Below are 15,052 nucleotides of genomic sequence, written 5' to 3' on the forward strand. Positions count from 1 at the left end.
TTGTCTGCTTCTAAACAGTTGGGAACACTTGGCTGTTGTATCAAAGTGCAGACTCATACAGGATGTGACTAAATTGCACTAATAAAGTTTCTTGCCTGACAACTTCGGTAACTTTACTTTGGGGTTGGGTTATCGCAAAGTTGCTAAAAAATATTGGTACCTGAGACTAGAGGGTAGGAGAGGTTTTGTTTGAGGTTTGGATGTGACAGAGTTACACAGTGGGTGACCACATTGTTCTCATGCCGAGGCTGTGGGGGGGGGGGGACTGGTGGATGTAACCAAGTTGCAATGTTGAGACCATACAGCTGACCAAGTTACTCTGTACCTGAGACTACAGGGGAGAGGTCCTTTGAGTGTTGGCTGAGATCTAGTTGCTCTGTACTTGAGACAATACGAGAAATGTTCTCATGAGGATTGGACCAAAAGATGGCCAAGGTTTGACATGACCACATTTGCATTGGCACTCAGTTCAGACGGCCAAGATTACTTATTTGGTTGTGACCAAGGTGTACAAGTTGAGAGCAGAAGTTTGTGGTTGTGTTTGACCATGTTATGCTATGGTTTGGACTGGACATCATAGGTTACCTGGAGTTAAGGGCATAAATCAGGTGTCAATATGGCCTTCTATTCGCCCAGGCGACGGTGGTGCTGTCTCGTGGCAAAAAATGAAACTGAAATCTTCAGCCAAAACTTTCAGTTCTATAATCTACCGCTAGGCAGCACCACTGACGCCTAGGTCAATTTCCTATGAAAATGAGCTTGCCTTCAGACTCTTTTGAGGCCTTTGCATGGATTTAACGAGCCATAAAGCTATATTTGTATTTACTCAGCTTGTAAATAACCTACATAGATCTTCAATTTTCTTCCCATTTTGGACAAATATTTCACTTTTGAAGGCAGTTGTGATGATGGACTAGAACCTGGGCCAACCACAAAGAAATTAACTGTCAGTATAAGCTGGTGCTGGATTTCGGTAGTTGGTCGACTTGTTAGTCTGCCCCTTTATCAGTGTTCCCCAAAATCTTGCTGTATTTGCAACACCGTAGCCAGACAGCGCATATAATATGTTTCTACTCTGTTCTGCTTCAGTGGAGGGGACTGGGGACTTCCCCCCAAAGACAATGTTACAACCTGCTAAACACCAGTGGGAGGATAGGCTAGTCACAGGTGTGACATGTTACCTATTAGCTGGTTTGCAGCATGGCCGATACTATTAGAATAAGAAGGGGGCCATCACCGATCAATACAGGACCCACAGCTTGAAATTGGCTCAGGCGACAGTGGCGCTGTTTCGCGGCAGAAAATAGAACTGAAATCTTCGTCCAAAACTCTCAGTTCTACTTCCTACCGCTAGATAGCATCAGTGTCACCTAAGTCACTTTCTTCATGTCTTGGACAAAGATTTTAAAACTTTTGATGATGGTTGTGATGATGATGGGCTGGAATCTAGGCCTACCTCAAAGTAATTGCAGTATGACTTTTTGACAGTGGAACCTATCTCAACAAACACCTCTCTATTAAGAACACTAATTTTAGTCCCAAAGTTGTGGTTTCCATTAAATTTGACCTCTCTAATCAGGACACCTCTAGGACAGCACTTGTCAGTCCCAAGAGTGTCCTTGATAGAGCGGTTCTACTGTACTCCTTTATTTTTTTCCCAAATCCATTGCTGTATTTGCCACTCCAGAGCCAAACAAGGTTAGGGACTCCAATACAGTCCCTTTCGTCATCCTGATTGTCCTTCCTCTATGTACCAGCCGATAAGACAAGGCCTGTCCATTGCGTTTGGAGTTTAAATTGGGCATCTGAAGCCAATAATTAGAATAAAGCACTCCAAGCAAATGGATTACTAGTTCTAGAGGGGCTGAGGGCTTCACTTCCCTCCAAGGGACGATGTCACAACCTACTCAACACCAGCTTGAGCATGGGCTAACTACAGGTTGTGACAGTGTCCCTATTAACCTGTTGGCAGCATGATGAACAGAGAAGGCTACTTATTTAGTATGTGCATTCGCGGGGGGGTCATGATTAAATTTCACCTTGGACATTGTCAGACAGCTAGGCAATAATCACCGGTTGTGACATTGTCACACTATTTAATACTCTGTATAAATCTTCACGTCACACTCCAAAACAAATCGGAATCAGATTCAATAACATTGTCCCATCATGTCACCCTAGGTGAAATGGTTGTGACATTGTCCCAATCATGCCACACTAGGTGAAATGGTTGTGACGTTGTCCCCAGCATGCCACCCTAGGTGTAATTTAAAGACACCTACGCATAATTTTCAAGTATAAAAGGATATCTCCTCATTAGATTCCTAAAAGCAGAGACTAGTCCTAACAAAACATTTCTTCTGCTTATTTACTTGAGTTTCATCTGTAGCCCTAATCTAACAATACAATGTCATAAAAACTAAAGCAAACAAAATGACACTTGCATAGTTTACAATTTTATTCGTTATAATTAAAATTTACTACAATGACAGATTGTAGGCCAAAATGGGCCTGCTCGTGGCAAAAAGGAATCACGGAACTGACCAGAGTGATTATGATCTCCAGTCAAAGACCAACATCAGGGAGCATCAGGACTCCACCTGTTCTTTCTGCCCATTAGATGCGAGATAAAACGAACAACACTAATTTACAACTGTACTGCTCCAAAGAAAGAGCCAAGTCTGCACGTAACTACTGGTATGCAGATATGTCATCGAGGCAGGCAAGACCTTAACACTGCCACTGCATCACAAGTGTAGCAGTGATATTGCTTCAAAGCAAAACTTAAGTCTGCACATAATAGCTATCAAGGCGGCGATTTTTTACAATGTCATAAATGATTACATAATAAATTTATTTTTTATCAAGTAGGGTACCTGTAGGCTTAGGATTCCCAAAGTTTCATTAGCCTAAACTTTTTCTTTGGCTCGTGGCTTTCCTGGCAGCACTTAATTGGCTCTTTAACAGCGTCTTGGCTCTTGGCTCTCAGATTAGGGAATCCCGCGGATATTCCATTGTACAATCTTTACTCTAATAACCAGATTTACAACTTTTTAGATCACATACTACAGAGCACAAACTACACAGTTTAGGTTTTAATGGGCCTGCTCATGGTAAAGTAGAATCACAGAAACTATCCTCAAATGAGCCATTGAATGTGACATGTTACAAGCAACACTGATTTACAAAGGATGTGAAAGAGTTAACCGTTTAATGAAATGCCACATAACTATCAGGTAATCGCCCTCTGAACTGGTGACAATCGGACTGGCCTGAAATTCCCATTATCGTCCACTCCTCAGTAAAATCCAACTAAAATGGGGTCATTGTATACAGTGGTACTGTATTACCCCGATGAGAAGCAAGTACGTCCCCCACTCTCAGCTAAGATATTTGTGCGTGCACCGGTTTGACTACGGGCTGAAGTTGACGATGTACTCCTGACGGAGCCATTGGGTTCTTCGCCCGCTCATTGACCAAGGTATGGTGACCTGGAGACAGTGACCGGGTTAGCACTAGCTGGTCGAAGGACATTTTCTAAGGCGTCCATTCGCAACTTCTCATCTTTCAGGTACTACCTATTCACGTGGACCAAGTCTTACCCAGAAACCTCCCCTTACGTAGCGTGGGGTACCAACCCACCGCAGATTCACGAGATGTGTGCGTGGTAGCCAGATATCCTACACCACCCCCAGATCTCAGAACTGGTTGTGATGCTGCCCATTCGCAATAGGTTTAACCGCCGTCATGCCCCTTTGATTTCGCCATTCAACTCCACCATCGGGGCACAGGCCTCAAATTGAGGGATGGGCGTTAATGATTATTTCAGACCGATCAGAATGTCACAAGCCCAGAGCGAAATCACCAGACAGTTATATGGAGTTACACCAAAAGGCTGACCCCTCACTTCATTTGTAAATAGGTGTTGGATATTTTTGTCACATTCAATGGACCCAGTCCAACAATCTCTGGAGGGACCTTCAGTGCGGCAAAACGCATAGGTTTTTAAAAGTGAAAACAAAAAGGTCACTCCACTGAGCTAAGCTACATAACTTATAGAATACCAGGTGTGGTCATTGGGACACCCCAATCTGAGAGCCAAGAGCCGCGAGCACCGTTTTTTTACAGTACAGATATGCAGAGTACCGGTACACTAGTACACTATCTCATTGCTTGAATTGGCAAATTTCAATTAAGAATTCACAAATTTGAGCAATATGCCTTTTTAAAACAATTTTGATTGCACTATTTGCACAAGGCTACAAGATACGGCAGGAATGACAAACACGAGTGAGTAAGCAGGGTGTGAAGTGCAGACTCAATGTACACTGTACCCGCCGTATTGTATAGACGGCATAACAACAGTACACTAGTACGCTATCTCATTGCTTGAATTGGCAAATTTCAATTAAGAATTCACAAATTTGAGCAATATGCCTTTTTAAAACAATTTTGATTGCACTATTTGCACAAGGCTACATGATACGGCAGGAATGACAAACACGTGTGAGTAAGCAGGGTGTGAAGTGCAGACTCAATGTACACTGTACCCGCCGTATTGTATAGACGGCATAACAACAGTACACTAGTACGCTATCTCATTGCTTGAATTGGCAAATTTCAATTAAGAATTCACAAATTTGAGCAATATGCCTTTTTAAAACAATTTTGATTGCACTATTTGCACAAGGCTACATGATACGGCAGGAATGACAAACACGTGTGAGTAAGCAGGATGTGAAGTGCAGACTCAATGTACACTGTACCCGCCGTATTGTATAGACGGCGTAACAACAGTATGATAAAAAATCTTGGCATGGTAGACTGTTAACAATACCGCTATCCAGCCGGCGATGTCTTACGACGTCATAAACGGTTACAAAATAAATCCATTTTTTATCAAGTAGGGTACCTGTAGGCTTAGGATTCCCAAAGATAATAATTATATTCATTCAAGCCTATTCCTTTTCTTTGGCTTGTGGCTCATCTGGTGGCACTTAATTGGCTCTTTAACGGAGTCTTGGCTCTTGGCTCTCAGATTAGTGTATCCCGTGGATATTCCATTGTACAATCTTTACTCCAATAACCAGATTTACAACTTTTCAAATCACATACTACAGAGCACAAACTACACAGTTATATATCAAAATGGGCCTGCTCATGGTCAAGTAGAATCACCGAAACTATCCTCAAATGAGCCATTGAATGCGACATGTAACAAGCAACACTAATTTACAAAGGATGTGAAAGAGTTAACCGTTTGATGAAATGCCACATAACTATCAGGTAATCGCCCTCTGAACTGGTGACAATCGGACTGGCCTGAAATTCTCATTATCGTCCACTCCTCAGTAAAATCCAACTAAAATGGGGTCATTGTATACAGTGGTACTGTATTACCCCGATGAGAAGCAAGTACGTCCCCCACTCTCAGCTAAGATATTTGTGCGTGCACCGGTTTGACTACGGGCTGAAGTTGACGATGTACTCCTGACGGAGCCATTGGGTTCTTCGCCCGCTCATTGACCAAGGTATGGTGACCTGGAGACAGTGACCGGGTTAGCACAAGCTGGTCGAAGGACATTTTCTAAGGCGTCCATTCGCAACTTCTCATCTTTCAGGTACTACCTATTCACGTGGACCAAGTCTTACCCAGAAACCTCCCCTTACGTAGCGTGGGGTACCAACCCACCGCAGATTCACGAGATGTGTGCGTGGTAACCAGATATCCTACACCACCCCCAGATCTCAGAACTGGTTGTGATGCTGCCCATTCGCAATAGGTTTAACCGCCGTCATGCCCCTTTGATTTTGCCATTCAACGCCACCATCGGGACACAGGCCTCAAATTGAGGGATGGGCGTTAATGATTATTTCAGACCGATCAGAACGTCACAAGCCCAGAGCGAAATCACCAGACAGTTATATGGAGTTACACCAAAAGGCTGACCCCTCACTTCATTGGTAAATAGGTGTTGGATATTTTTGTCACATAATGGACCCAGTCCAACAATCTCTGGAGGGACCTTCAGTGCGGCAAATCGCATAGGTTTTTAAAAGTGAAAACAAAAAGGTCACTACACAGTAACTAAAGAATACCAGGTGTGGATATTGGGACACCCTAATCTTAGAGCCAAGAGCCGCGATAACCGTCGTTTTTTTTATAGTACAGATAGGCAGAGTACCGCTATCTCATTGCTTGAATTGGCAGATTTCAATCAAGAATTTACAAATTTGAGCAATATCATGCCTTTTAAAAACAATTTTGATTGAACTATTTGCGCAAGGCTACATGATACGGCAGGAATGACAAACAAGTGCGATTGTACACAGTGTATGAAGTGCAGACTCAATGTACACTGTACTCGCCCTATTGTACTGACAGCATAACAAGAGTACAATAAAAAATCCTGGCATGGTAGACTGTGACATTGCTTCAAAGCAAAACTTAAGTCTGTGTATAATTACTGGTGGACATCGCAATATATGAAAGAATGATGTCATCAAATATTTAGGTCCTTGGCAAGGACAGGAATTCCACTGCTTTCCATTATCCCAGCAAAGAAACTGTGGATACCCTTGATCATGCAGAAACCATAGATGACAGATGTCTTTTCCAGTCAGAATGGAAGGGGCCCTATCGTGTTCAAGACATCTGAACTTGGTTGATTGATCCTTGTCTATAACGCAGCTTGTTTACAAGAGATGTCACAGCGCTCTACCAGCTTCAGTTACCAGTGATTTTCCGTTGAGGTGCTGAAAATAAGACAATAGTTCGTTTGATTTTAATGACTTCTACAGAGACAGAGTTTTTAGAAACAGCTGCATGAAAGGCCTCTGGTTTACTAAGAGGGGGTGTCAAGTGCACAAGGACATCTCACTGTGATTGCAGTTCACTCTGGAACCTTATGCGCCAGGAACTTGCCAACAGTACTGACTAACAACTATTCAGAATGTAAAAATTTCTATTAACCCTTTAGCTCCTGTACTGCCCGTAGCCGCCCGTGTTTTAAACTCCCGCCCTACGATAACCAAGTGGCCGAGAAGTAAAGTAACACCACAGGGCGATGCTTGGAGTGTCATCTTCATAATAAAACTCATTCCTCGGTGGGTTGCTGTACATTTTACCGAGTAATACAGGGCTATAGCGAGTTGGCGAGTCTGCTTCCTGACCCCATTCATGTATTCATGTACAGGAGACTGCCAGGTTTTGTTTTTCAATCGATATTAGGTTGGATTATCATACATTAGGGTTTCTTTATGGATGCTTTTGATTAGGTAGGAACTTCTTATGATTCTATTGTTTACTCCACGGCCTTTTTATGAATTTTCACTATATTGCTGAGAGGGTTAATGCCGTCGATACCAGGGGGTTAAAATGAAAAGTTAGCTTCAAAATAAATATCACTTGTAGTACTTCATTTTCAACCTTTTGTATCTCTTTTGCCAAAAGTCTATACACTATGGAAATACATGCCTTTCTTATGCCTAATGTTTAGGCCAACCTACCTTCAGTCCACACAAGGAACTCCTGCTGTTTTTCATCACAAGATGCCTTGGATTGTGTATTAATGTGATGAAATACTAAACACCATCTCCAGATAATCAGCAGTGTCCACTGTCTGAGGCGATTTGATGTTGAGCAGATTTTAGTTCATTATTTGGGCAGGAATCAAGATTTAATCTATGTTAGCCAGGTTTAGAGACATGTATTTTACTTCAAGCTGTATGGGACTGCATTCTCTCTTGCCTGAATGAAGGCAAGAAACTTCAATGCTGACAGCTTTTCGACTAGTTGACGGAATATGAAGAGCAATTTTCTTACTCAAAATATTTGCTCCTTCAAAAGTCAACTGAATCCCTCTTTACAGACATTTATGTGAAGGACGCATGTTTCTCCATGTATGTTGTATCTCTCAATCTCATCTAATCCTTGAAACCATGCAGGCTGAAAAATAACTCAAACTATTAGAATGCCTGTGAGTGAATTTGTATCACCTCAGGCTTTTCACTGCATTCCTCTGAATTTTTTAAACATCCATAGACGAGTCTTCTTCCTAGCCAGCTGTCACCATCTCACCATCTCGCACAAGCTCAGATCACAGGCAAAAGGAATCATTTTAAAGTGCATACTTTACAGCACAGTGTATTTCTCTCGAAACAACCAACTTTCTACGACTTGCCAAGGAGGCAAATTTGGGCATCTAATTATCAGTGCCCTCCATCATGTTTATGTTGGCACCTAGTCAGTGGATATTTCCCCTGGTCAAACCAAGCTGCTTCGTCCTTTTACTGTAGGGTGCAGAGGCTCCCTTCAACAACCTCTGATAATTCAAGTTCATATTTAAACTGGCACCAACTTCAGTTCGGTTCTTTGTTGCACTTGCAACATGGCCGGAAAGAAAAAATATCTTTCTTGGTGCGTACCCAGCCCTCCTTCACAGCAGGTGTTCTAGATGCGAGTGCATCCTAGTTAGCAATAGTTTTTCCAGACCTCTGTGACATCCCTGTCCTCCAATCTTAAAACCATGCTGAAACAGAAGGCTAAAACCATTAGGATGATCATAAATTTTTAAGGCGATTACACATGAAAGTTTCTGTCACTTAGTCATCCTGCTGGCATTCATCCTTTCATTCTCATTATAGCAGAGGCATCCTGTCACAGACTCATCCTCACTGTGACTGGCTTATTTTGTTGTTGCCAAGTCTGTACAGTCAGTCTGTAAATCCAATATGGTCCAGACTTTGCATTGTCACTGACCTAGGTCCAATGACTGGCATTACTGTTTCTCAGACAACAGGCAAGAAATAAGTCGCACCTTTTTGACAGTTTGTCAGTCAATGCCAAACCAAACCGCTTTGTCTTTTTCAACAGTAATATAGCATCGGGTCTCTCTTGGACAACCTCAGTGACAGCCACGCCCCTGATCTTGAAACAGGCTAAAAAAGAATTTGATACATTTAGAACTGTCATGCAAGTAATTTGTAGGCCATTACTGAATGCAAGATTCTAAGCATACATCTTCTCAATATCTAATCAAGATAGCATAGCTGATAGACGCCCAGCTACCTAGGCATATTGTAAAGACTACAGTCTCTAGTTTCTTCCCCTTTGTCCTTGTCATTCATTGGCTTATTTAAATACTGAGGTAAAGTTTAAGTTGACCAACGGTAAACACATTGTAACATTTTGTTATCATCTGATTAATTCTGTTGGCTACCACGCAATAAGGCCCAGGCTTGATTCTTCGGCACACCTCTCAAGCCAGCATTGCCAGCTTCGTTCTTCCGCCATTCGCATCAAGTTTGCAAATGGTGCTCCCTGGACAGCCGCACCCTTGCGTAAGTCTGCTGTCAGAATGGTGGTAGATGTACCTACTGTCCTCATTCTGTCATTCTTACGTCTCCCTTTGGCGCTGTTGTTGGTTACCACGCCATTTCTTGCCCCAATCTTGCAGCTCCCGCTCCGTAACGTCATTACGCGTCCCTCTGGTCAACTTTACATGGACCGGATCATGGTCTACAGCACAACCTGTTAAAAGAGTACAGTTCTCATTATATAAAACTTGGCTGAATTTCGTGATAATATGAGAACACAACGAGATAAAGTGTCAGTCATTGTTTTTTGTTCATGAATTCGACATGAATTCCCTGTAGTTTGTGACCTTCTTGCATGGTTTATGATCAACTAGAGCCTTACCAACCAGGATTGGGACAGGTAAAGACCTAAATTCTCTCAAGGTTGCGACTCCCAAAACATCTTACTGGTACATGGTTATGCTTAAGAGAACCTGGATTGAAGAAAGTCTTTTGAATCGAGGGAGCAGCATCCCAAGGACTGCCCATGAAGCGGTTACTAGAGGTCCAAAGAAGCACATGGGAAAGGAGAAAAACTGGTAATTTTTGCAGTCGGCAAAAGACCAAAGGAAAAGAAGATGCATTGTGACCTTCTATTCCCCAATGGATGAGGAGCATGGTCTTTCCATAAAATTGAAAAGAAGATGCATTGTGTCCTTATATTCCACAATGGATGAGGAGCATTGTCTTTCCATAAACTTGGGTGAAGACATTCATGAAATATGGTTCACAAAGTTCACCGAGTTGTCAATGAAAACCTATGCAGTACCATACCCGATAAGCTTGGCTCCAGTTTCTCCCCCAACAATTGTACACGTTGTCGTAGCTTGCCAGCACCATCCTAGCCAGTCGCCGTCTTTAGCTCTGTTGCCTGTTCGTCTTCAATGTTGATCCTGCAGAAGTAAACCACTTTGTTGATACCAAGGAATAGGACAATATAATTTTCTGCGAGAGGGGTGGGTCCCATAGGGTAATAGCCCAGCAAAGGGCTGTGTACCTGTCCTATTAGAATGCAAATAAAATCTTGCATACCAACTGACCATCTTAGTTTGATGACCACAGATATGATCCACTCTTGCTGGTAAAGTACCGTGTCCAAGTCTCTTCCCATTATGCATTTGCAACTGAAAGACACAAGCTTCTTTCAGTCTTTTTGGACAAAACACAGATTTCATGGTCTGGGCAGGCACGACCTTGGAATCTGTCCTTTCAATAAAAATTCAATTCAAATTTATATCATCCTTTGCGAGATTGTTTAGGCATCAGCAGACAGATGATGGGAACGAGGCTGGAACTCGCAGCCTTGGCGTATTATTGAATGAACATTGAAGTAGGGAGTACGTTTTCACTGCCCACAGAAACATTTTTACCTCTATAAGTTCACAATATGAATTTATCCTTCCTAGAAATTAGGGATTGTGTTGAGGTGAAGTGAATCCATAGCTCAGCACTTTTCGCTACACAGGAAAACATTTCTGATGACGCAGTCTGCAATGAAACAATTCAAAGTTATAAGGTGAATATTAAAATGTATCTGACCAAACACATCCAGAAGCCAGAGTCGCTAGGACAATAAACCAAATTGGTGGGGCACTAAAAATTCAGCATCTCCCTTAAGGAAGATGGAATACTTTCTGGAGAATAAACCCTCCTAGTCCAGAGCGAACGCTGAATTCAAAGGACAACATCCAGAAGCTTCTCCATATCTATCCCTCAACTCTATGGACACATTTCTTCATGTTATGTAACTGGTGTCATCTTTGGACACAACTGCAGATGTCTTCAAGGTACCACTTGGAAATGTTTTATTACCATGAACAAAGTCCGTCTTTGCGGACCCGTGGGAAGACCATATCCTGAACACTGGTATCTTTGTGGTCGTGACATTGACCTGTCCACAGTTGGTATCAAAAACCATAACACTTCCTTGTGGTTACCACATTGACAGGTACCCCCACCCCCCTTGAACGTCCCACTTTTTCACTAATATCCCTGTCATGCAGGCAAAAATTGCGAATGTCACAAAATCACAACCAACTTTGAGCCTCTCAACACTTGTGTGGATGCAACAGAGTTCTAATGAAGATGTCAAGGACACTTTCCCTCTGACATAGAAAAGCTGTCTGCAAATGTTTGGAAAATCTCCCCATGGTGGGGAATTTATTTTGAAAAAATTGTGGCCCAAAGGAATGAATTGTTCAATGGAACAATATAGGGATGTCCCAGCAGGATGATCAAGTGTCCCACGAATAATAGACAGCTTGCAAAAATAAATTTCGCCCATTTTGAAAAAAAGTTTTCACAGGCAGCGCAAGTTTACCAAGACATAAAAGTCATGTTTTAAATCAAATCATCACCAAAAGCATTCAAAATATCATAAACATTGGAAGACATGGACAGCTTGAATAAGCTTGTATATTCGTACTTTTATTCCATGGTAAACATACGTTGCCTCTGAAGAGTCTTTTCAAAATGGCCGAACTTAATTTACGCAGGTTGTCTATTGTTCTCTCTGATCCGAAGTCATTAACTTCATAATTTTAGAGAAAATCCTTTGCAATGACCACAAAGCTTTACAATAAAAGGTCAGAGAACATCCATATTATGGCTACCGCTTTCTCTGCCAGTTTGACAATTGGCCAAAGTTTGCATGAAAAAAACATTTTTGGTGTCCGGACCCTTGAGGGGAAACAATTTGGCCCCTGCATGCCTGCTTATTCCAATTTATGGCACAGCCCCCTTCCTGGGTCAACATTTTTGGGGCAGGCACAGGCTTTTAGGGCGAGGGAGTCAGGGGGAGAGGAGAACAGTTCAGTTACCGGCAGAATAGACCGTATGCGAAAATAACTTTCGCCCATTTTGAAAAGACCCTCAGCGAAGTTTACCATGACATAAAACTAATGTTTTAAATCAAATCATCACCAAAAGGTTTAAAATATCATGAGAATTGGAAGACATGGACCACTTCAAGTAAATTACTTGAATAAGCTTATATATTTTTTACTTTTTTGCCAAGGTAAACATACCTTGCCTTCGAACAGGGTCTTTTCAAAATGGCCACAATTTATTTTTGCAAGTTTTCTATTTCCCAGGACTACCTAAAACCTGTAGACATGCTGGAAACTCTGGGTTAAAACACAGCTTTTTATCTCAAACCTGAAGAGAGAAAAACGCTTTCTGTAGCGTCTTCAGTCCCCCACCCGCTAGAATCTGTGTTTTTTTCCCCATTCTCCCCTGCTAAGCCGTTCCCGCGAAAATCAAATGTCACACATCCACACACACAATGCATGTTGTTCATGCACACAGCAAACACGTGCTTCGGCAGTGCACACCGCAAACACGTGCTTCGACAGTGCACACAAAATGGACAACGAAACATTGTATTCAGTTATCGCACTGGACTGGTCAGTTTCAACATGATTTTCACGATCAAAAATGGTAAAAATCTCCACGTAATTCAGTTCACCAGATGCAGAATTACACACAGAACAAGAATACCTGGTTCCGGCACTTTGGTGAGTATCATAGAACACAGAATCGTATGTTTTTTTATTAAGAAAATCGTCGCGCAGGCCACCATCAAAATTTTTGCCAACCGCACAAAATTCCTTTATCATTGCCCCAATAACGCAAGAAACGATAAAACATCGGAATATGGATGAGCTTAGATACCTAATCTATGAACTTACCATCCAAAAGTTGTCTTTATGCACGAAATAGAGGTGAAATCAGAGAATTAAATGGAGAAGTTTCGAAATATTAATGCCGCCGCCGGAGAATTAACACGTGGGTCAGACGATCGTGCGATTACGTCATTGTCATCAGGCGGAGGAGGCGAACAGGCGGAGCAATTTTTCGGCGGCAATTATAAAAAAAATCATGTGTATTACTTAGACCCTAAATCAAATTTCTTTCCCTGGTAATTTTTCTGTCACCTTTCCGAATTCAGGATATTCCGAAATAATTTCGAGAGCGTCTTTCACCGTCATTCATCAATGAATAGCGGGACGAATAGTTGGTTGTGACAATCTCTTTCATGACAGGCCTAAGCGGCCTTGTCCATTCACAAATTTATGGCGCTCGTTCTTGATTAATTCTCTCCGAACCCGCCCATTTCATAAGTAAGAAGTTTCTAAACATAAATGCCGCCGCATGTGGGTCAGACGATCGTGTGATTACGTCATTATCATCAGGCGGATGGAGCAAACATGCGGAGCATTTTTTCGGCGGCAACTAAAAACAATTCTGTGTATTACTTAGACCCTAAATCAAAATTCTTTCCCTGGTAATTTTTCTCTGTCACCTTTCCGAATTCAGGATATTACGAAATAATTTCGAGAGCGTCTTTCACCGTCATTCATCAATGAATAGCGGGACGAATAGTTGGTTGTGACAAATGATTTTGATGACAGGCCTAAGCCTTGTCCCATTCAAAAATGTGTCTGTGTTTGCTACGAATGGCGCTCGTTCTTGATTAATTCTCTCCGAACCCGCCCAGTTCATAAGTAAGAAGTTTCTAAACATAAATGCCGCCGCATGTGGGTCAGACGATCTTGTGATTCCGTCATTATCATCAGGCGGATGGAGCGAACATGCGGAGCAATTCGGCGGCAACTAAAGAAAATCCTGTGTATTATATACTTAGACCTAAATCATATTTCTTTCCCTGGTAATTTTTCTTTGTCACCTTCCCGAATTCAGGATATTCCGAAAAAATTTCGAGAGCGTCTTTCACCGTCATTCATCAATGAATAGCGGGACGAATAGTTGGTTGTGACAATGTCTTTGATGACAGGCCTAAGCCATGTCCATTCAAAAATTTGACTGTGTTTGCTACGAATGGCGCTCGTTCTTGATTAATTCTCTCCAAGTCCGCCCAGTTCGTTAGTAAAAAAATATAGAGACACAGTCCTGAGGAAACAAGACGTATCCGGCCTAGACTCGTATTGTAACTTGGCCATGAAAAATCTGCAATTCAAAATCTGCAACTCGGTCAGGTAACCACTTTAAAAATGTAATAACATCATTTTATATGCAGATTTGATGCTTGTGCTTATCTGGTGTATTTTTGTTCGGCAAGTGGATGACTGTTTCTACTTGAGAATGATTCATTGTGGTTAGACATCTGAACACACAATCCAAGATGAATAAAAAAATATTGCCGCAGCATTCAGATTCAGTCCGGGTAAAAAGGAACATCTCCTGTGATGTCCAACTCTGCAAGTAATTGTGATGAAACCGGAGTGCAGTATCAGTGCAAGGTCTAGTCTAATCTAATACATATAGTTGTTAAATGAGGCCGATTTTCCTTTTGGTAGTCTGAGACAGCACTATCTGCCAACTCCACATCTTCCTCAAAACTGTCACAACCTCACCTCCATGTATTTTAACGCCATATTCGAACAATGACCAGAACAGTTTGGGAATATTCCATCAAGTTTTTATTGCGTTGTGTCAAGCTGCAATGAGGGTGCAAAATGCATTTGGATGAACAGACAGCATACTCATATATTATTTGAGGACCAGGGGCAACCCTCTTGGAACACCATGCCCAACTTCTCCTCGATCTGCCCTGCAAGGTCCCCCCGCCGTCGGGAAGTGGATAAGACTGTATTCCGTCTTATATAAAGATGATTTCCTCGGAGTCAGGAGGACTCAAGTTCCCTGGGAGACATTGTCCTCATTGATATTGGAG

At 42.0% G+C, this 15,052-nt stretch overlaps 1 long non-coding RNA gene across 1 annotated transcript; it reads right to left on the reverse strand.

Annotated features, from left to right (window-relative positions):
• Window positions 1-7,734: 7,734 nt before the first annotated feature.
• LOC135495867 (uncharacterized) lies at window positions 7,735-13,137 on the reverse strand. Its single transcript, XR_010448610.1, has 7 exons — window positions 13,047-13,137; window positions 10,728-10,845; window positions 10,132-10,250; window positions 9,258-9,532; window positions 8,820-8,940; window positions 8,428-8,531; window positions 7,735-7,948 (listed from the first exon to the last, which is right to left on the reverse strand). It is a non-coding gene; the product is annotated as an uncharacterized LOC135495867 (long non-coding RNA).
• Window positions 13,138-15,052: the final 1,915 nt, after the last annotated feature.

The sequence above is a fragment of the Lineus longissimus genome, chromosome 1, assembly GCF_910592395.1.
Source record: "Lineus longissimus chromosome 1, tnLinLong1.2, whole genome shotgun sequence".
NCBI lineage: Eukaryota > Metazoa > Nemertea > Pilidiophora > Heteronemertea > Lineidae > Lineus > Lineus longissimus.